Raw genomic sequence first — 14,860 nt, forward strand, 5'->3', positions numbered from 1 at the left:
TTCCCTTTGGTATCCTGCTACCATATACATTTCCATGTAACCTGCCTCAAATCAATAAGTATATTTATTTAATCATTTCTGTTAACAAATATGGGATGAATTAAGAATTAAGATTACAAATCACTATAATTAGAGACTGAATTAAGAACTGCTTTCACATTTGAACAACTGTGGAGAAAATCTTCCAGAATGGCCAGTAGCTATGCTGGCAGTGGGATTTCAGTTCAAAAGGTAAGTTTTTCAAGTTCTGTACCTTTTAAGAACAAGCCTGAACTCTGTCTAGATACCAGGATAACTAAATTAAGACAGTTGTAATTTGGACCAATAATGAGAAGACATGGCTCGTTAGAAAAGGCAATGATACTTGGGAAGACAGAAGGCAGTAAGGCAAGAGGAAAACCATCCTACAGGTGGATAGATTCAAGGAAGACACGTGTGGAGTTTACAAGACCTGAGCAGGTTTATTGATGATCAAGTGATGTGGAGGCCTCTCATTCATAGGATCACAAATCAAAGTTGACTTGACAGAAATGAACAGCAACAAAAGGAATGGATTATGCAATATATTAGTGTGGGTTATAGTGAGAGCCATGAATTGGCTATATAAAGAAATTCAGGCCTTTACTTCTATAGATTCAATTTCTCAAATACCACCAGAATATATAAATCTATAAAATAGAATCGTAAATCCAACTGCTAAATAGCACAGTTGTAACATTATTTATACACTTAGTTATGCTGGACTACTTGATAGCAGTAGAACAATCCTAAACAGGGCCGGCCGGAGATAATTTTAAATATTAAGCAGGTGGGGAAAATTGTGCCCCCCCCGGCGCCGCGGGAGGCATGGCCATGTGCCACGGGAGGCGGGGCATGGCCAGACCTGACCCCGCCTCCCGTGCCCTGGCCCCTCCTCCCATGCCCAGGCCCCGCCTCCTGCGCTGCTCGCCCTGACCCTGCCTCTCGTGCAGCGTGGGAGGCGGGGCCAGGGCACGTGGGGAGGGAGACGGGGCTCCACCCAGACGGGGCCCCGCCTCCCGCCCTGCGCTCCCTGCCCAGCTGGCCAGGAAGCAGCAGGAAAGTCCCTCCAGGCCGCGGCAACCACGGCCTGGCGGGACTGCCGCTGCAGCCTGGCCAGCTTTGGCTGGGCAAGGTCAGCCAGGCCAGGGCAAGCAGCGTGGGAGGCGGGGCCAACCCTGGCCCGCCTCCCGCGCTGCTCGCCCTGACCCCGCCTCTCACGCAGCGTGGGAGGCGGGGCCAGGGCGCGCTGGGCAGGAGGCGGGGCACCACCCAGACGGGGCCCTGCCTCCCGCCCCGTGCGCCCTGGCCTGGCTGGCCTTGCCCAGCCGGCCATGCTGCAGAGGGAGAGTTCATTCGCCACCGAACAGGCCTTCCTGTTCGGCGGCGAGCGAGCTCATGGTCCCCGCGGGGGAGGGGGTGGACCACGACGGCGCCCCCGGGGACCGTGCGCCTGAAGCAGCCGCCTCAGTGGCCTCCGTGTTGGGCCGGCCCTTATCCTAAACATGTTTACTTAGGTGTAAGCCCCGTGGGTTTTGCCTTTTTTTACATATGCTAAACACCTTTGTCAAGTCACTGTGCTATGCACTTGCTTCAAGAGAGCTCTTCCCTGGTCAAAAACCGTAAATGTAAATTCTGACTTCACATATACTGTACTCTGATGAGGTCTAAGCTAGAAGTGATTGACCAAGAAAAAGCTCTTGGGGATGTGGAAGCTGGTTAGATGAAAATGTCAACTCAATGTGCAGCAGCTATGAAAAAGGCAAATTCTCAGCTAAGGATTACTGGGCTATGGATCAAAAATAAAACTGCCAGAACCTTTATGTTATTACGGCAAATATATGATGTGGGCACACTCAGAATACAGTGTACAGTTCTTGTCATCCACTTGAAAAAGGATATCATGGAGCTGGAAAAGGTACAGGAAAGGCCAACCAAAGAAACCAAAGGACTACTCCAATTGTTCTGCAAGGAGAGGCTACAATATTTGGGGTAATCATCTGAAGAAGGAATAGTTATATTAAATTATATCTGGTGTAGAAAAAAAGACAGTGAGAACATTTTCTCTATCTCTCCTCAAACTATAATCTAAGATTATTAAATGAAGCTGAATGATCTAGCAGATTGTATGCTAAATTGGGATTTCAGGAAGTCAGTTCAAATCTTTTCTCAGCCACAGAAACTCATTAAGTGATTTTGGGCAAGTCATATTCTCTCAGCCATAGAGCAGGTCACTGGCATATCTCCTATTAATAAATCTTGCCAAGAAAATCCCATGGCAATATCTGCCATGACATCTGAAAAAGCCAATGTGGCTATACAATAAACTCAAAGAGGAAGTGAAAAGAAAAAAGAGCATGTCTAAACAATGGAAGAAAAGACAAATCACCAATGAAGAAAACAGATGTGTAGTTCAAGCTTGCTGTAATAATGTAAGGAAGCTCAAGCTGAAACTAGCTAGGCAAGCAAGGAGCTACAAAAAACGGGTTTTTTCAAATATGTTTGAAGTAACAGAATTATGACGGAAATGGTAGGAATGCTGCTCAGCAAGGATGGCACAATGCTAAAAGATCACAATGAAAAGGCTCAATATTCTTTTTATTTCATTTCCCCCCACACACCCCTGTTCACTACCTCCAAAAAGAGGGATGTGCTTTCATGCAGTAGCAGAGACCTTGGCAAGGAATCTGAATTGAAAATCAAGATTGATAAAAAGTTAATTCCTTACTTAATTTAAATGTGTCTCTCTACAATATAGTGATGAGTAGGAGTCAGCATGGGTCAAGAACAAATCTTGACAAACTATTTTTTTTTAAAATGGTTCACTAGTTCAGTAGATGCTAGGATGACATTTTATCTGGATTTCAGCGAAGCATTTGATAAGGTCCCCCATGATATTTTGATTGGTAAATTGAGTAAATATGGAAAAGATTGAAAACAGCATTACATGGATTTGCAATCGGTTGGAAAACCTTGCTCAAAGAGTGTTCATCAGTGGCTGACTGTGCTTCAACTTTGGAGTGAACTCAGAGATAAGGATTATGGAGAACAAGTATGAGAAGGGTTGAGGGAGATTGATGTTTTCAGCTTGATGAAGAGAAGACTGAAGGATGACATGATCACACTTTACCAACAGCTCAAGGGCTACCACAAAGAGGAGGTGTCTCCGATGGTAGGATCAGGTCTAAGTATTCAGTTATAGGAGGATATATGTCAATTGAACTTTAGAAGAAATTTGATTGTGAGTGCAGTTTGATAATTGAAACAGTTGCTTAGTGTGGTGACATCTCCTTCTCTGGATGTCTTAAAAAATAGGCTGGACAACTACCTGCTAGGGATGCTCTAGCTGGAGATCCTGCATTGAGAAGGGATCTGGACCTGATAGCCCATATGGCCCATTCCAATTCTATGAGGCGCATAATAACCTGTCTTAGTCAGTGAAATGCTTGAACTCTTACTACCTTCACACATTTGCACAATAACCCCATGGCACTGGCCATACAGACTGGGAGATATAGATAAAGGGTATTTTTTCCCTAAGCTCTGCTTCCGCATCCAGACTGGAAACCAACTTCCAGTCCAGTACTGGATTGTATTAACTACTATTCAAACTCTCCAAAGTTAAAGGAGGACATTTCAGTCATGGATCTTATTAGCCCTAGCAGATGTTTACCGTAACCATTTACCCTATCGTTGTGAATATCAAAACTAGGGGAAAAAATTACACAGATCATATTTATCAGCCAAATTCCATCCAGGCCTCACATTTTTGGTTTTTGGCTATTGAAACCACTGCCATAAAATGGAGAGTACACTAAAAGCCTAATTTCCCGTTGGCAAAAACTTAATGATTGATGACAAAATAATTAAAACACAAATAAACATGATATCAGATTAAAACTCCACTCATTAAAAAGTGTAAATGATTTTAAAAACTTAACAATAAAGATAAAGAAAAAGGAGAAATGTTTTAAGGACTATGTGTTACAACAGGAATAAATAAAATATGAATTTAAGGGGAATTTGTGGGAATAGTGAGAAACTATATAAAAAGAAGAACTCTAAAAGTCTTTAAAGCTTCAAAGTTAGATCGAACAAGGAAGCAGTAGTTGTCTCTGCGAACAAAAATAAATAATAAAGTTTTATTTTCACCAACTGGAACACATGAAGATTAAGGAAGAACCTGTACTTCAAAGGGGAAAAGGGAAGTCTAGACAAGACACCGAAGTAGTGTCTTTACTTTTTATTATTTAATTGGATTATGTTATGTTTATTTGGTTTAAGTGTGTCCTTTTTGAGGATGTATGTTTTTGCTGAAAGTTAATAAAAACATTTTAAAAACAATAAATATAAAAGTACAGCACGCCCACATACAAAAGACTCTTCTGCAACTAATTAAATAATCAAATGCCTGTTTAAATATGAAGGCATTTGTATGATGGTGTTCCCTCAAACCTCCTGTCAACATAGGGTAATCCAATGTTCTTAGGCAAGGAATATTCAGAAAATGGTTTTGACAATTCTTACGTCTGAGATATAACTTACAGCACCTGGTATCTGTTGGCAGTCCATCCAAGTACTAACCAGGGCATACCCTGATTAGCTTCTAACATGAGGCAGGGTCTGTTGTCTTTAGGCTATTTTTTATCTGTCAGTGAAAGGACAATATGGTACAAGTAAAATTTAATAAAATAAGCTATACATTGTTTTTGTTCTACATAAGATCCTAAGCAAAAAATATTTGCCAGGATACTTATGAGAAGCAGCAATGTTTGCTCCCTGTGTCTGGTTGCTTCTTACAGTATAGAATCACAGCTTGGGGGCAGCCAGGTGCAATTCCATCTCCCTATTCCAAATTTGGTATGCCCAAATTTGTCCAGGTATTCTTGAAAGAGAAGAGAAGGGCAACCCCTAGCCTCAGGTTGCTCTTCACTTCAGAATTGCAATCTGTGTATACTCCTGAAGAAGGAATCCAGGGACACCTCTGCAGTCAATGAATCCCTTCATTGTCCTGGGAGACCCAGCAGCCTTGGCTGTTGTTGCAAATTAAGATTAGGGCTTGTAAATTTCTTACTCTGCAACATCAAAAAACAGATACGAGAATCACTCCCCATTTACATCTGTATATGTCACCAAAGATGCTGGGCAATATTTCAGCTTAATATTTACGCCTGTGCAGTCAGTAAATTGGTAACGGCAGAATTTCCAGGGGTCATTGCAACAGACTACTTTTTTTCCTCCAAGGAAGGAGCCTCCACCACAGCCCGGGGGAGAGAGTTCCACTGTCGAACAGCTCTCACAGTGAGGAAGTTCTTCCTAATGTTCAGGTAGATTCTCCTTTCCTGTAGTTTGAAGCCATTGTTCTGCATCCTAGTCTCCAGGGCAGCAGAAAACAAGCTTGCTCCCTCCTCCCTGTGGCTTCCCCTCCCCTGACATTTATTTGTTTATTTAAATAATAGGTTTTTTTAAAATAAAATTTTATTAATTTTCTTAAAATACATCACTACCTCAGTACATTACATATTTTTCTATTCCATACATAATTCATTGCATCAACAATATATGTACATGTATCTTGTATGTTGTTTTATTCACCTCTGTGCCCACCCCCTCTAAATTTATTTAGAGAATATAATTATCGTAATCCAGTTGAAGGACCAAACACATCTGGAAGCAGGCTTCAATGTTCACATTCTTAGCCAGATGAGGTTTGTCTCCTGATCCTACTGCCAGGGATGCAGATATACTGTTGTGTTAGAAAGAGGTTGAAACACCATGATTTCATTAGGTTTAGGTACAAATATCTGTGCCAATACCAGTCTCCCTCAAATTGATGCCCTCCAGATACTCTGGTCAGCTCCTATAATCCCATGAATTTGGAGATGCTATGACCTACAGACAGAAGAGACATACTGAATCAGACTGAAAGCCTATCAAATACACATTCTTTTTCAGACAGTGGCCATTCAACTGCCTATGAGAAACCTGATAAGAGAACATGGGTACAATGGCACTCTCAATGTCATGTTTCCCTGTAACAGCACAATGAGTATCCCTTATCCAAAAAAGGTTTCAGATTTTTTTTTCCAGATTTCAGAATACCTCTCCTTGCATATAATATCACAGAGATGGTATCGAAGTCTAAGCATGAAATTCATTTATGTTTCACATAAATCTTGTAGACATAGTTTGAACATCATTTAGAAAATAATTTTAGTAATTGTGTGCATTAAACAAATTTTGTATACATTGAACCATCAAAAAGCAAAGGTGTCACTATCTCAACCACCCATGTTGACAATTTTGGAGTATTTTGGAATTCTGAATTCTGGATAACGGATGCACTTCCTGTAATGAACAGACCCACACAAGAAATTATATATAGTCAGCCCAAAACCCGTATATGCAATTGGTCCTAATATCCATGAAATTATCTAAACATCCACAAATTTAACAATATCTTGTGGAAGTGAAGTCCATAGTTCTACTAAGTACTGCTCTCTGCCTTTCCTGAATTCAGCTTCAGTTGATGACCCTAAGTCCTAGAAAAGGAAAATGTCTTCCTATCCATTTTTCCACACCATGCATAATTTTAAAGACTGACAAACAAGACATGGATTCAATGTAGCCTGTATTTTATTTCTTGTTGCCTTACACTGTAGAGATATTGCAAGTAACTCAATTCCTCTGTGTAACATAAGGAAACTAATATTCCTCCTCCCATGTATTAAGGGATATCAGAATAGCTTTTAAAATGTCATCTGGGATGTCAAAACGTACAATATAGTAATGTTCCAACCTATTCTTGTAGCAAGCTGCATGAACAGAAAAGATGTGCAGAACACTGAGTACTCAAAATAGATAGAGGCAACGCCAAGTGCGTATGTGAATCATCTGTCACTTCGATGTCAAAAGGAAGAAGAAAGATCCAACGACTCTAATAATCAGGGCAATAGATTTTCCAGTTTACTCTGATCAATTTACAAAGGATTGTTTTGCTTTTACAGAACAGCAAGCAAATGTTATGGCCCTTCCCCCACATGGGAAATGTCCTGTCCTGCACAGCATGGTTTACATTTTTCACATTTAGCAAAAGCAGAATGATTATAATAAAGTAGGCAAATAATGACTAAGTGATAAAACTGGCAGAGCTATAAAACGTTTCATCTTAAACTAAACATCAGAACCAAAATAAATTAAAGTAAACATTAGAATAAATTAAATAGGACCTAATGTTTTACTGGAAGTCATGGCAATCAGGCTCTATTAATAATTATTTTCTACACAGATATCAAATACAGCATCTTAAAGGGCAAGCTCTTAAACTATGTCTTTGCTTCAAAATTACCTTTTTTATTTGAAAACTAGCTTCAGTGGGAGCGATCAGTAGCAGAACACAAGCATCAGACATTGGATAGGGAAATTCTTATCCCTATACAGTATTTCCCTTTTTGAACTGAGGCTTTTCCATGCGAGGCAAAGATGCACATGCTTACATTTTTCCCATGGGAAAGTAGACTATTTGAAGCATTGGCAGAAATGTTTCGTGAAAAAGACTGTTGAAAGAGAATCATTTAGATAGATTTAACAAGAAACATCATTAATAGTCCATCGAATTCAACACTTGATGTGCTGTAGCCAACAAAGTCATATGTTGAATATACTACACACACTTCAGTTTTAAAAGTTTCTAAAACAGAGGCTCCTTTTCCTAACCTTTTTTTGCCACCCATTCCTCAACTTTTCCTTCTTGTCATCTGTATAGCTGGAAGGTTTTTTTAAAAAAGCAGCAACAGTATTGAGAAGATGGTGGAGAGCTGGAGAAATATCCAATTTTCAGTGTTAGACTGAAGCCGATATTTGCAGTAAACAATGAAATAAAGTGTGATTTGGGAAAGAACAGGATTCTATACTAGTTGATCCTACTGGAGCTGTATGATTATTTTTTATGATTTCTCTTTTGCTAGTCTAGTTTACAGATCTACGGTATGTTTTTTTCAGCATGTTGGAAATAACTACTGAGACAAGCTTATCTGCTCTCATCCTTTACCTGCATGTTCAGGAAGGGAGTTTGTAGGCAGAGGCTTTTCAACTTGTCGATTTTAGGCAGGCACATAAAGCAACATAAAGTTGTATTGTTAACTGCAGACACACAACTGCAACTTAGCACCAAAAGTCTGTGTTTTTTCCAGCCCTCTTTCTGATGCCAGTGCTGTTAAACATTTTCCAGCCAGAGAGAGAAAAAGGAAGAAAAGGTGGACTAGGGGCTCTTCCACACAGCCATACAACCCAGAATATCCATTCAGAAAATCCCACAATATCTGCTTTGAACTGGGTTATCTGAGTCCACACTGCCCTATATTCCAGTACACAGCAGAAAATGTGGGGTTTTATTCAGCTGTGTGGAAGGGACCTGGGAGATTCCTTATGAAAATGAACTTTGTTGTCAAAGACTTTGTTAACTGAGGTAGCCTGTACACAATTTCTCTCACACATACACAGTCATATACACATTTAAGGCGTTTCTTTACAATGGCTGCTTTTCCATTCTACACTCTCTAGATGATTTTCCATAACTTAAAAGTTTGTATATTTCTTCAGCAGATAGGGACATAGCAAAATCAGCCACTGTATTAATTTTGAGTGTATGATTCCATAATGCTTGACTAATTGCATATATTCACAAATATAAGTACATATTTATATATTTAATTATCTCAAAGTTATTCTGGCATTACCTTGCCCCTTATGTGAGGCTACTACCTGCAGGTTCAGTTCAGCTACTGAGACAAATGTCTTACATGTTCTCCTGTTAGGTTTTCTGCTGCTACCTGGTTCTTTAAACACATTCAGTTTTCAATGTCAAAGGCATATAAGGTACTGATGATGTACCACTGATACAGTGCTGATTTTAAAGCTATATTGACTTTACAAAGCAAATGCATCTAATTCACTAGTTTTCCATTCCATACACATCTATGTTAGTTGTCTATGAACATCGATGATTTGGAAAGGCCGGGGGGGGGGGGGGTGGAGAGAGAATCAAACTGTCTTTCTATTTATGAAAGCTTTCTGCCTGCAAATGATTCTTACTTCTTGGAGTTAGCAGAAGTGGGACATATATAAATTACAAGATTAGAAAACAGTACATTCATGTGTACATAGAATGAGATTTCAGTATCAGCAGAAGTACAAAGTTCAATTCAAGAGGGTTAAAAATGTATCACTGGTGAAGACTTGTGCCCTGTTTGCAGTTTAGTAAATATTGTTTCCTGCATGAGATACAGACAGAAGAATTTGGTGCTGAGCCATCCAATAGGTGCTTAGCACACCTGTGCTGAGTCATGAAACCTGGCACAGAAAAAATATTCTTTCTAGAAAACCTTACAACATGTTTCACAAAGAATTTGAGAGTCTGACAGGGCAAAGCCCATGAGCTTATCATATCTGAAACAACTCTGAGAAAACTAAGCAAACCAGCAATATTATTGTTCTGTCTAATTAATGGCAATTAATTGGGAAGGGGGACTGAGTCAATACATTGCATTCATGCAAATAGGAAAGGGGAACCCCCATCCAATAAAGCAGAATCAGAGACCCATAAAGCCAATAATTACTGGATCATGAGTTGGAAGGCCAGTGGGAATAGTAAAAGGAGCAGAGTTAACGTTTGAGTAGGATGTACTTAGCATGTAGCTTTTACAAAAAGGCAGAATTTAATTTTTGATTCCAATAAATGTTATTTATAAATTATAACATTACATTCATAACATTAATAACATAACATTACTTAATAAACTTTATTCTTATACCCCGCCACCATCTCCCCAAAGGGACTCAGGGCAGCTTACATGTAGGACAGAAAGTCCAACATAAAAGCAAACAATCCATTAAAACGAAACCACCACTAAAATAAAATAAAAACATCGTAAAATGCAACAATCCATATAAAACACAGTTAAACATAAGAGGAGCAGCATTGAGGCTCCATCAGACAATGTTCAATAAAAAAACCAAAAACCATCATTACAAAATTGGGTGTGACCAGGCTATAAAAGGGTAGGGCATGAGATAGTGCAAAACAACTTACCATAGGGCCAGGAGATGAATAAGGTGCAGATAACAGAGTACTATCTGGCGACCTAGGGAGTGGGCATTTATAACACTGAATGTTTCCTGTGTATGTGTACTGTGATCTGCCCTGAGTCCCCTTGGGGAGATAGGGCGGAATATAAATAAAGTGTTATTATAGTCGTTCTCAAATGCTTGCTGGAACATTCAGGTTTTCAGATCCTTGCGAAAGGAGAACAGTGTGGGGGCTTGCCTAATCTCTCTGGGGAAGGTGTTCCAAAGTCAAGGGGCCACCACCGAAAAGGACTTGTCCCTCATCCCAGCTAGCCGTGCCTATGATGGTGGTGGAAGAGAGAGGAGGGCCTCCCCAGCGGATCTTAGAGGATATGCCAGTTCATAGGGGAAGATGCAATCACGAAGACAGATGGGGCCTTGTAGGTCATAACCTGCACCTTGAATAGCGACCGGGTACTTATTGGCAGCCAGTGGAGCTGCTTTAATAGGGGTGTTGTGCACTCCCTGCAATTAGCGCCAGTTAGAAGCCTGGCTGCCAACCTTTGCACCAGTTGCAGTTTCCGGGCCATCTTCAAAGGCAGCCCCACGTTGAGTGCGTTGCAATAATCCAATCTGGATGTAATCAGGATTCACTGTTACCATCACATATTCAAAGTAGTTGAATGTTGCAAAATTCTTAAAATTGTAATTTACTCTTTCAAACTGCAATCCAGGGCAAAGGTTTATGTTGTTGCAATTGTTTACTTTTTCATTAGTCCTGTTGCCAAGCAAGACAGCAGTAATGGACAGCATTTTAGGACTCACACATCACAGATGGCTATTAGGACTCCAATTTGCACCCCCTGAAACTCCCTTGAAGCATCTAGACCAGGTGTTGCACTCCTAGGCTGTGTAGGCACCTCAAAACCACACTGAAGCCCCAGAATATAAGCAAGCAAGCTGTTTATTGAAGATTATATGCAAGCAATAGCAAAATCAAAGTTCAAAGTCAATAAAATGGGTTTAAATCCACAGGAACAAAGTATTTGAAAACCTGGAAGCAAGAGTCTATAAAAATCATTCAAAGAACACAGTCCAAACCGGATATCAAAGTCAGTTCCAAGAAAAATCTCACAAGTAGTCCGAACAGGATTTCAAGGATTAATCCAAGGCATGAATCAAGCTGGGAACACAATAAGGAAAACTAGAATGCAGGAACAAAACTCCATGTTTAGTCCAAGGTACAAAGACAAAGCTGGAACACAAAGCAAGGGTCTTGGCTGGAACTGAAATCCAAACTGCAAAATACTGTAACTTTCAACTGGAAACACAGGAACAAGCAAAGCTGGAACTTGAATCAAGATACAAGGCTGCAGAAATACACACAAAGCAAAGATCTTCCTTTTTGAATTAGCAATGTTACCATCTCTTACTGTGTCAGAGAAAGCAACTCTTATGGGAAATTCAAGGTCCCTTTCCATGAGAAGGTTGCTCATTATTTCGTTTCAAAAGCAAACATCTACTCCTCCTATCACAATCCTTGTCTATTCTCAACTGAGTTATTGCTCTCCTCCTGTCAAGCTCATTATCCCTCACCACCTTAACAGTTCCAGCATCCAAACTAGAATGTCCATCTGACACCTGGAGATCCGACCTTAACTGCTTTGAGGAATGCGGTTCAAACTGTCTACTTGCAACCATTCTGTCTCTGGTCCCAGAATCCACTGGGACAAACTCTGGCTGCATCTCAGCCCCAAACCCATAGTCCTCTGGCAAGGCAGGTGGAGTGACAAACTCTCACTGCACCTTTGACAAGGCAGGTGCAGGGACAATTACAGGCTGAATGGGACCAACTTCAGGCTCATCTGACAGCTCAGATGGAGGCTGGCCTACAACACCAGGCATGGGCAAACATCCGCTCTCTTGGTGTTTTGGACTTCAGTTATTAGGAATTGTGGGAGTTGAAGTCCAAAACATCTGGAGGGCTGAAGTTTGTCCATGCCTGATCTAGATCCTATATTTCTTAAAATGTTGTGGGACAATTTTGGATCAAAAGGGGTCAATAGCACTGGGGTGGAGGTTATGTTTTTAACTGCTTTTAGTCTTGATAGTTTAAATGTATTTTAAACATTTTGGGAGGTAATGTTTTAGTTATGATTGTTTCAATTGCTGTATGCCACTTTGAGTTCTGAATTGGGATATAAACAAATACAGTGATACCTTGAGTTTAAAGTTGTGGCTAGGAAGCACATTTGAGGCAACAAAATGTGTATTGGCCAGTGTAACAGCAAGGCAAAACCTGCACATTCACATGGAACAATAAAAAGAAAGATCAACTTTAAAATAATAGAAGCACAAAGTGAAGAAGCAGAAGCATCATTTCTTCATACTGTATTCATTCCAGCCTCCCTCCTTCTCTTGCTCTCTCTCTCTCTCTTCATGAAGCCAAGCATACCAGGAATAAAAACCACACAAAACTAACTAACTCAAAGTACCTCAAAGTGGACAAGAGCAAAGTGGACAGCAATGTCCCAAAGTGGACAAGAGTGCGAGGCACAAAGGCTGCTCCCTTGAAGCCCTGTACTCTGGCGCTAGAGGGCCCTCTGATGCTACCTTATAACTCAAAACCCTGTTTGTATGTCAAAGCAAAACACGGGCCAATTGATTGCTTGTAACTCTAAATGCTTGTAAGTTGGGATGCTCGTAAGTCAAGGTTCCACTGCTGAGAGAGAGCGTCTTCGTTTTGTTGTTGCTGCTTATAGTGACCCTAACATTGGCCATGTCACAAATTGTTCTGAGGCTAAGAGTGTATGACTTGCCCAAGCTCACACAGAGGGGTCTTCATGGCCAAGCACAGATTTAAACCCTGGTCTCCGGAATTCAGCACTCAGGTCACTACATCAGTCATAGAAGGAAAAGCAGTTTATTGTGATTTGCTTTGTATTTTTCTTTCAGAGATGAATTCCGATTCTGCTGATAAAGATAAAACTTTAAAGGATATGACTCATGGCTGCACATGAGGATTCTGTGGCAGAAACAGGAATAGAGAATGTAGCAGGAGGCTTTAAGGCCCACCCCCATGAAAGTGAAAGAATGTGAATAAAGAAATTGAATTTTTGCTAATATTTTTACCTGATAGAATACCTCTCAAGGATTGTCTAGGTCAGGGGTCCCCAAACTAAGGCCCGGGGGCCGGATGCGGCCCTCCAAGGTCATTTACCTGGCCCCCGCCCTCAGTTTTATAATATAATATTTTTATATCAGTTTTAATAATATAATATATTGTATATACATATAATATTTATAATAATCATATGTTATACAATATAATACTAATAGTAATACCATATAATAATATTAATGATATGTTATATATTATATATTATATAATAGTATAGTGGTATAGTTCAATATAGTAATGTATAATGCTAATATTGTGTTATGCTAATAATATAATATATTGTATGTACATACAGCTGCTCTGAGAAGGGTGGGATATAAATGTAGTAAATAAATGCAGTAAATAAATAATTAATTTTAGACTTAGGCTCGGCCAAAGTCTGACATGACTTGAAGGCACACAACAACAACAACAATCCTAATTAACTTGACTATCTCATTGGCCAGTAGCAGGCCCATACTTTCCATTGAAATCCTAATAGGTTTATGTTGGTTAAAATTGTTTTCATTTTCAAATATTGTATTGTTCTTTCGTTGTTGTTGTTGTTGCACTACAAATAAGACATGTGCAGTATGCATAAGAATTCGTTTGTATTTTTTTTCAAATGATAATTTGGCCCCTCAACAGTCTGAAGGATTGTGGACCGGCCCTCTGCTTAAAAAGTTTGGTGACCCCTGGTCTAGGTTCTCCAACAGGACTGTATGGTCAACTTCTGCTGGAAGCAGAATGTAGCATTAGAAAGTCTAGAAATTCCTATCGAGATGTTCTCTCTCAAAATCTCTAAATCCTCTAGCATAACTGGGGGAAGTTGGCCATAGAGTCAAACTGGGGGGTGAATGTACACTGCAGAAGTCTGACACCACTTTAACAGTCATGACTCAATGCTATGGAATCCTGGGAACTGTTGTTTGACAAGGCCTACACTGTGGCTGCTTCCCTAGAGATTCACAGTCAGAACGTCTTTAATCGAATTGGTGAATAATCAAACTGAATAATCAAAGCCAAAACTGAAAATGTGAAGAGGTGACGGTATGCACTGCTCACACACCCATCTGCATGCTGGAAGTGAAGAAACATCACTACCTGGATATACAACAGTGGTTCCCAACCTTTGGGTTTCCAGGTTCCCACAGTTCCTAACAGCTGGTAAGCTGGCTAGAATTTCTGGGAGTTGAAGTCCAAAACATCTGGAGGCCCAAAGGTTGAGAACCACTGATATAGAGCAGCTAGGGATGGAAGAAACCCTGTTTCTTTGATCTATGTAAATCACGTTGTTTCCCTTCCAGTCTGCATGAAGAGGTCACTTCCCCCTTCTTCCCAGAAGTTGTATTACCTGCAACAATACCTGCAAGATGAGTTGCTGTGAGTTTTCTGGGCTGTATGGCCATGTTCCAGAAGCATTCTCTCTTGATGTTTCACTCACATCTATGGCAGGCATCCTCAGAGGTTGTGAGGGTTGTTGGAAGCTAGGCAAGTGGGGTTTATATACCTGTGGAAAGTTTATGGTGGGAGAAAAAACTCTTGTCTGTTTGAGGCAAGTGTAAATGTTGCAATTGATCACCTTGATTAGTATTGAATAGCATTGCAGCTTCAAAG

General features: G+C 40.2%; 1 protein-coding gene across 2 annotated transcripts in view; it reads right to left on the reverse strand.

The window, feature by feature from the left end:
- Positions 1–14,860, reverse strand: part of tlr5 (toll like receptor 5) — a 28,758-nt gene that overhangs the window by 12,580 nt on the left and 1,318 nt on the right. The gene's annotated exons all lie outside the window — the stretch shown is intronic.

Source organism: Anolis carolinensis, chromosome 1 (assembly GCF_035594765.1).
Source record: "Anolis carolinensis isolate JA03-04 chromosome 1, rAnoCar3.1.pri, whole genome shotgun sequence".
In the NCBI taxonomy this organism is placed as follows: Eukaryota; Metazoa; Chordata; class Lepidosauria; order Squamata; family Dactyloidae; genus Anolis; species Anolis carolinensis.